The sequence below is a fragment of the Thrips palmi genome, unplaced genomic scaffold (genome assembly GCF_012932325.1).
Source record: "Thrips palmi isolate BJ-2018 unplaced genomic scaffold, TpBJ-2018v1 HiC_scaffold_5, whole genome shotgun sequence".
NCBI lineage: Eukaryota > Metazoa > Arthropoda > Insecta > Thysanoptera > Thripidae > Thrips > Thrips palmi.
Genome location: NW_023144632.1, coordinates 5,802,272 through 5,811,305, shown reverse-complemented (window position 1 = coordinate 5,811,305; position 9,034 = coordinate 5,802,272).

Here is a 9,034-nt window from a genome sequence, read left to right as displayed (position 1 = left end):
AAGCGGGGTGCGGGCCGGGGTGCGGGCCAGGGTGGCGGTGTCGGGGTGGCGGTGTCGGGGTGGCGGTGTCGGGGTGGCGGTGTCGGGGTGGCGGTGTCGGGGTGGCGGTGTCGGGGTGGCGGTGTCGGGTGGCGGTCGGGTGGCGGTGTCGGGGTGGCGGTCGGCGTGGCGGTGTCGGGGTGGCGGTCGGCGTGGCGCGAGGGGCGACAGACCGGCACCGGGACGACGGGCCCCGCAGGGGTTGACCGCCAGCCCCGCCAGTCCCGCCGCCGCTGAGTCTCCCCGTGCTGGACCAATAACATGCCCCCCCCCCCCACGTGAGGGGCGTGCTTTTGGAGGGGGGCCACCAACGCCCTGATTAGTGTCGGCTCATTTAAACCCTCGTAGCGCCGCGGCCCGGCCGACCGGTCAGGGGAAGGGTTGGGGTCGAGGGGTGCTCCCCAGCCCGCTTAACCAACTGAGAATTAATCACTCAGCCAGCAGACTAGTGATTCGTCCTTTTCGTCGCTCTGTCTCTCTCGCACCTGCGGGGGATGGCCCATGAGTGCGAGAGAGACAGAGCGACGGCAGTCGAACAAAGCGGTGCGGTGACGGAAGACGACGGGGAAGCCAGGGCGGCTTGCACGCGTTTCCGGCGTGTCCGCCCAACCTTTGCGGCTTATTTCTGCGTTCCCAGTGTGCTGACCTTATCAATGGCTGCCCTCGCCCTCCACCGAGCCCTCCACCCCGCGGCCGACCCACCTGGCGCAGGCCCTAGACGTCAGCGCGAGGGAGACGAGTCGGAGACGAGCCGACTGCGGAAGTGCTAGTGCGGCGATAGCGACACGGCACTGTAGTCTAGCGCAGTCTAGCGCAGTCTAGCGCGCGCTTTGACCCGAGTGCGGCCGCGTGCTCCCACAGCGCACCCAAACAAACACATCCGAGGCGGGGCGAGGCGGCGGCTCGGACAGCATGCCGCCGGGCCCCGGGCCCCCCACCGTGGTGAGCCATAGTACAATGCTGCCTCGCCCGGCCCGGCCCGCCCCGCCCCGCCCCGCCGGCTGGCAGCCCTCCCACCAGCCAGGTGACAATTGTGTCAACACGGCCGCCGCCGGCGCCTCGATGGCGGTGGGGCGTGCGGCGGCGTGCCCTAGAGGCGGCGTGCCGCGGCGTGCGTCTCCACGTGGTACAGTGTACCGTGACGGCAACCACTGCCGCCACTTTCGAGTGCCGGGCGTTTGCCGCGCGTTACGCGAGCGAGGGCATGACGTGAACGGCGCGGCAACTCCCGCGCAAAGAAAACACGGCCACGTTTTCGTATTGTCTCGGAGGATATTGGCTTGCCGCCTTCCTGGCGGGAATGACGGGCTTCGCGGCCACCCATCACGGAGGGGGGCCCCGCAGCGCCCCGCAGCGCCCCGCAGGCACAGGGCGACAAACGAGCGGCGGAGTCCTGTTTGGGAAGCATTGCGTTTGCCTTGAATGCACGGCTGGGCGCGCTTGCCGCGCTGAGCAAGCTTCGGCACTGCGGGCGCGAACCGCATGGACCACCGACCGCGCGTACGGCATGGCACGCAGTGCGCGCAGTGCGCAGCACCAACAACAGTCTGTCCGTAGATTGATTCCAAACACCGTTCCGTCTCTCTCGCTCCCTTCCGGGACGCCCCACGAGCGCGACAGAGACGGAGCGAAGAAGACACCGCCGCATCGAGCCGCTGGGCACGGTAATTAATCAGTGAACACGGGCGAGGCCTCTGGCAATGACAACCATGTGTACTGTAGTGGTTTCGGTTTCCGAAGCAGAGAGAGACTCCGTTCCGTGACTGCTGTGGTTCGGTTCGCGCGGGCCGTGCGTGCCCTGCCGTGCCCTGTTGTGCCCTGTCATGCCCTGCCGTGCCCTGCCGTGCCCTGCCCTGCCTTGCCGCGCTGGCCTGCGACCAAAGCGACCGCCGGATCGCACAGCACCGCACAACTACAAACGGCATTGCAGAACAGTCCGATCCGCAAGGCCTGGCCACGGCCTGGCGCATCGCGCATCGCACCGACAAAGTCAACTCTGTGGCGCATGGCGCAGTGAGTGGCGGCCGGGCAAGGCTACTGACAGAACGGAATACAAACAAACAAAAAAACAAATCCGACGCAATAAAACAAAAATACATAAAAAAAAACACGCGAGATGAGTGAGCGTGGTCGTTCCGCGAAAAGCAATAACAGAAACGGGCCTCGCCAGGCGTCCATCCTTTTGACGCGGCAGCACGCGTTGCGTTCCAGCCAGGCGAGCCAGACGCAATCCAACAGCGAGCCAACGGTGAACCGGGCTGCGTTAAAAAGATGTGCGCAATCCTAATCCGACAGCCGAGTAACCGACGAATAACGGGGTAACGCGACTACTGCCATGAAAACAGCGCGCGCTGTGACGCTGTTGTGCTGGACGAAGAGAATCATCCCCGGTCTTGGAGTAATCCAACGCGCTTTTCGTCTCTTTCCCGGAAAGGAAGCCAATTCCGTGCGGGGCTGCTGCGCCACGGCCACGCCACGGCCACGCCACGGCCACGGCCACGCCACGCCACGGCCGCGCGCTGCGGGACAATCGGACCGATGATGGTCGGATGAATCCCCGGGCGGGCTAGTCCGCCAAATTGGGTGCGCTGGTCCCGGCCAGCGTTACCACGCGGTCAAAACCTTGCCAAGTCGTTTCGAGCATTAGAGCGTAGAAACTTTTCACTTCGTTTTAATGCTCGTTTTAATGCGACTTAGTTCGTTAATGACGAATTATTTTTGTACGCACATGTATGCTTAAAAAACTCTGTGAAAACATTCACGTTTCTGAAGGCCCGACATAATTAGCAAAGGAAGAGTACGTGTTCTAAGTGAAATCTCAGATGTCTCAATAGTGTCATTCAATAAGAGGCTCGTCGCAAAGCTTCAGATCGTGCCAAGGCCAAGGCCTTGCCCAAAGGCCTTGCCCCCATGTCTGCCCGCGATGCGATGCACGCGAGACGGGCTAATGGGTAAGCCAGTCACACTGCACCTGAGACGCAAGCGAATCCCATTTACGTTCGACCAGAATACAAATGCACCGGTTCTCCCCCTCGCCCTGCCCTGTCCTGCGCAGCAGTGACACGGTCTGGGCCGCTCGAGCTTTATCAGCACAACATTTGCATACTTGTGTAGGGGGTCTTCCCCCCCTCCCCCCCCCCCCCTTTCCGCTCCCCGGCCGGCCCGTCTACTACTACGTCCTCAGCGCGCCGCGCGCCCCGTGTCCACGTCCCTGGAGGGCGGCAAAGCTACGGGCAGGGGCAGCCAGGGGCCACGACTCGGCTTGCGCAACGCTCTCCCAGCCCTTCAGCTTTGCAGCCTTCCAACCCTCCAGCCTTCCAACCTTCCAACCTTTCAGCCTTCCAACCTTCCAGCCTTCCAACCTTCCAACCATCCAACCTTCCAACCCTCCAGCCTTCCAGCCTTCCAACCTTTCAGCCTTCCAACCTTCCAACCTTCCAGCCTTCCAACCTACCAGCCTTCCAGCCTTCCAGGCGAGGGGGCCATACACCCCCGTGATCCTGTGTACAAATTGGCTGGTAATCTCCGGTAATCCATGCGGTAGTCACGTAATCCTTGACAAAACTCTGCCATTTTTCAACCTTTTCTGAGCCATTTTTAAACGTTTTTGATCCAATTTTCCAAAACTTCACGCGTAATCCGTAATGAATTTCCCGTAATCCCGTAATCTTGTGTAGGTACGCCTGAAATGAGAGTGGTGGCCCCCTCGCTTCCCGGCGTCGCGTGGCGTGGCGTCGCGTGGCGCGGCCCGGGGGTGCTCTCCGTAAAGTCAAGGGCCGGCAGGCAGGGCTGGCGGCCAGACGAGTGCTATGGCGTCCGGTGCATCCACCGTAAGCGGTGCGGGGCTGCGAGGGCTGCGAGGGCTGCGAGGACTGCGAGGACGAGAGGTGCGCGCTGCGAAGCGACTCCACCAGTGCGTTAACGAGCGCCGCTCGGCTCTTCGCTCGGCTCTCGCTCGGCTCTCGCTCGGCTCTCGCTCGGCTGAGCACCCCGTCGTGCGTGAGTCGTCTGCGCGCAAACTTGGCGGCGTGCTGGCGCGTGTTGGTCTCGGGGCCGGCGCGGCCCGGCCATTCAAAACTTATCGATTTGCTAAGCGGTTCGCCTGGGGTGGTCAGGGGGAAGAGAGGGGACGGGGAGGGCCAAAGATGACGCAACAGTGCGGCCCACCCTAAGGCCGCGCTGCGGTCCTGGCTGGCCCTGCCCTGAGGACGGCCCGTCGGCCCGTCGGCCGCGGAGGAGCGGCGGCCTCTCGGTCTCGGCCCTCTCAACTCAATTAATTACCAGCGGGCTGCACTTCCTTCACCACCCACGTCCTCCACCACGTCCCCCGCCGCCACGCCCTCCACCACCTCCTCCGCCACGTCTGCCACCACGTCTGCCACCGCCACCACGTCCTCCACCATGTCCTCCACCACGCCCTCCACCACGTCCTCCACGACGCCCTCCACCACGTCCTCCACGACGCCCTCCACGACGCCCTCCACCACGTCCTCCACCACGTCCTCCCCACTTCCCTCACCACTTCCTCCACCACGAACTCCACGCGCGGCCGCACGGGGCCCCCTCATTTTGGCTTCTCGGGGTCGCAAAAGATCCCTGGACGACCGCCGACCTTGGATTCGACGTCCCCACGAAAAAATACTATTGCAGCAGGAAAGTCTTCTTGACGAAGAAAATAAAGTGTCGAGAGCAAGTTACCCGCTGTCAGGAGAAACGCGGCAGAAACTCATTAATTTCCATCCGGGCGCGGCTGCGCGGCTCCGGCTCAAGGATTACGGAATCGCTTGCACGGCGCAGTGGGCATAAAATTGTCGTCGCCTCCGAAGTAGATTCGTGATGAGGTCTCATGCGAGTTTGAGCTGCGACGTGCTCCGGAGGGCAGCGGTGCGGCAGTGCGGCGAGCACATGTTGCGCCTTGCGTCGCGTAACGAGCAGATCCAACTCTGCGCTGGCCAGGCAGCCAGGCAGCAAGGCAGCCAGGCAGCCAGGCAGCAAGGCAGACAGGCAGACAGGCAGACAGGCAGCAAGGCAGCCAGGCAGACAGGCAGCCAGCCAGCCAGGCAGAAAGGCAGCAAGGCAGCCAGCCAGGCAGCCAGCCAGGCAGCCAGCCTTCCTTTCGTCCGCCGGGGATGGGACACCCCGGAGCGAGGCTGTGGTCTGCATGCTACGCTCCTAGACCCCATCCTCGCTGTTTGGCCATCTATACCCCGGAAATAACAAGCCCCCCCCCCTTCCTCCTTTCTTTTCCCCTGCCACCGTCTTCCAGTCGCAGCGCTTTCGAGAACATCTTTGGTTCCTTGGGCAGCCAAGCGTCCAGCCACGCGTCCAGCCAATTCCATAGTTGACCGCGTCTTTCGTTCCTCAAGGTCCTGGACAGGAACAGGGTTTTGTCCGAAGCCTGAACTACGCGCAGCGCAACGCAAAACGGGTTCTGAATACCGCTCTCTTTTCCTCTTTTGAACGACGACAAGAAATGGGGGAACGGCGAGGTCAACTGCGAGGGCCAAAGCGAGGGCAATAGTGCCTTTAGTACGCCACGTTACGCAAAGTTACTGATCGAAGCGTAGGGAGGAGGAGGAGGACACCTGGGCGCCAAGTCGGAGCGAAGACAATCAAATTACGGCCTAGGAAAGTGATGAGCCTACAGTTGAGTTTGTTTCGACTGCGTGTGGCATCGGCGGGGGGAACTGGGAAGAGGCGCATAAGAGGCGTGTGGGGGCTCGGCTATGCCCCTGGGTCCCGTGCCGGTCCCGTGCCGGTCGGTAACGGGGCGTGTGCGACGCTTGCAAGCAAGCGCCACGCACGCCCCCCCCCCTCCTCTCACGAAAAATAATCAGACTGTCTGGAACACGACGGCCGTCTGCGCAGCAGCCGCTCTGCCGCGCCCCGCCCCGCCCCGCCCCGCCCCGCCCCGCCCCGCCCGCCCCGCCCCGCCACTGCGCCTCGCGGCGCCAGGGAAGACCGGCCGGACGCTCGCCTGCGGAGGTGAAGCTGGAAAATCCATTTCCCGGGGAGATTGGCCAGAATCAATCGGAAAAGAAATCCTAGAAAAATCGGTTCTCTAATGTGGTTTGTTCGTTTCTGGTGCACTACTGCGGGCGAGCAGTGCCACTGCGCGTGGAACCTGGGTGGGCTGGCCTGGATACGACAGGCGCCAACAGGCCCTGCACGGCACGGCCTGGCACGGCACGGCACGGCCTGGCAAGGCGCGGCCTGGCACGGCACGGCACGGCGTCACGCACTGCGAGGTGGCCTTGAAGGCGTGACTGAGACGGTGCAACGCCTGCAGCGCGTCAAGCGCTCGAAGCTCAAAGCGCACTGGGGATTCCCTGCGCGCCTCTCTCCGTTGTCCGCGCTCGCGCCGCGGCGCGCTGGGGAGGCGTGGCAAAGGAGGCGATTCCATTCGAGATCCGAGAGGCTCTATAAGCTTTGAGAGGCTCGACATCAAACGGGGCTCGTGTTCCCGGAGCCGCTCCAGGTAGTGCGCCGTGCTGGTTGTTGCTGCGCTTGCTGCGCTTATTGGCTCGCCCGGTAAACAAACCCAGACGCGCCTCGGACTCTGGCAGCGACGCAGCGACGCCGGCGGCGACAGCGCCGCTCGGACAGCGGCTCGCCAGACAGCCCAGACAGACAGCAAACTCGAAGCTCACCTGTGCCGGTGCCCGGGCGGTGGGTACGGCGGGGGCCGGTCGTTTGAGTCCCGGCGCCGTGGGTTTCCTGGTGATGCCGGCTGCGGGCTTCGCGGAGGTACACACGGGGGACGCGGCAGACGCGCCGGTCGGCGCGTCCGCGACCGGCTTTTGCAGCACCGGGCCCGACGCCACCGCTAGGCTGTACGTGCGAGGCCAAGCCCTGGCCAAGGGCCCGGTCCCACGGCAGTGTCGTCCGGGGCTAGCTCAGCCCCGCACCAGGCCCTGTCGGCCCTGCCTGTCTAGCGGTGCGCGGGCAGCGCGGGCAGCGCGGCGTGGAGAGGCCCTCCGAGGCGCAGCGTGGCGGCACGGGCGCGACCAGGATGGGCGGGTCCAACGCCTTCCTCCACGACCATGCTGCTACTGTTGCGCGCGTGCGCCTCGAGCTTCGCCTCTGCTTGGCGGGCTGTACGCCCCACGGGCCCCACGCCGCGGCGCCCCCCTCCCCGTGACGCGCGGCCCGCGCCCCACCACACCCCTACCGCTGCGCCGCAGCCCCGCTGTACCCCCTCCCCCCCCCTTCCCGCGCTCCGTGAGTACTACGCTGTCACTACAGCAGCGCCTGAGCAAAACGCGGTAAAGGAGGCGAAGGCGGCGAAGGCGACGAAGGCGCGCCAAAGACTCGGCCGAGACGACGATGATGGCGATGTGAACGCACAGGGCGCCTGGCGAGTCCACCCTAGGCAACCGCGACGCAGCCGTGGCTTGCGGCACGGCCTACCCTCCGCACCACAGGCGCTCCGTCCAGGCCCCGTCCAGCTCCCTCCGCCGTCGCTGGCCGCCCGGCTGGAGTGGGCCCCGTCTTTTCCCACGACGCTGCCGCGTTGCAGTGTTGCAGCGACGTCGAGCCGCGTCGAGCTGGATCACGGCCACTGCGGAGCCCTGCAGCCGGCGGATTCTGAGGGGATGGTCCCGTCGGCCTGTCTCTCTCGCACCTATACGGGACGCCCCATGAGTGCGCGCGCGCGCGCGCGCGCGAGAGAGAGAGAGAGAGAGAGAGAGAGAGAGAGAGAGAGAGAGAGAGAGAGAGAGAGAGAGAGAGAGAGAGAGAGAGAGAGAGAGAGAGAGAGAGAGATCAGCCTGCAGAGCACTGCAGAGCTCTGCAGAACCCTACAGAGCCCTTGAGAGCCGCTCAGCGTGCCGCTTGCTTCTGCTCGGCTTATTTCGCTCCGCCCTAAGTCCGGCTCCGGCTTGAGACTTGGCGCCGTATTATCGACACCGTTTCAATTCCGGCGAGTTTTGTCCGGGACCCGGACCGCCTCGGCCCGCCCGCTGCGTGACAGAATAAATAGACACCCCCCGCACCTCACCCCTCGGCCGCGGCACGCGAAGGGCCAAACGCCGCGCCACCCTTCCCCCCCCCCCTCGTTTTTCGCTGGCTGATTCGCCTCTTGACGTAGGCTGCGTGGCGCAGCGTGGCGACGTCACCCGACCACACGTCACCCAATGAACGCCACAGATGCGGCGCCGCGGCCGGCCAGCCGAAGCCTTGCCGAAGCTCAAGGCGACGTCAGCGACCGCGATTAGGGATCGGCAATCGGCCGACAGGCAATGACCACGCGCGTGTCGGTCATGTCGGCGAGTCGGGGTGGAAAGGCGAGGTGGTACTCGTGCACTGCGCTGGCCAGGCCCGCCCTCCGGCCTTCTGGGCGTCGCGCGACGGAGGGAAGAAATAATTGAAAACAGATTTCAACGGGCAGCCCCGGTAATTTGGTTGGGCAAACAAGCGTCTGAGTGTCAATGCTGCTGTCCGCGTTCTTCGATAATGAACTGCGCGCTCTGTCTCTCTCGCACCTGCTGGACGCTGTGGGCACTTCCCGAGTGCGAGAGAGAGCGAGCGACGGCGGCGGTATGCGGAATCGGTCCGCAGCATCGGAATCCAGTCTGGGCATGCGAGACTGGAACGGCCCTTCTCTCGTGGGTGAGGCCCCATCAAGGGCGAATTGTGAATCACTCTGCAGGTAAATAAGCCAGAAAATACTCTTAACACTAAAAATTTCGGCGTGACTCCGTGCTTTTTAGGGGCATAAACGACATGTCCAGCCAAAAACAAAACGGCCTGACAGAAAAGTCATACAAAAAGTCGTTACGCAGAATTGACGCCAATTTGAAGCGAAGCACTATCAAAACGTGTGACTTACGCCTAATTACGCTCTATTACGTCTCAAAACCATCGGGGCCATCGGGATTTGGCATCGGGATTCGGTATTTCTGTTGGTTCCCATCTAACAAAACATTTTCGTAAATAGCACTATAATTCTGGCTGACCTAACTAATTTTTTTTTTCAGTGCGATGGTGTAGGTGT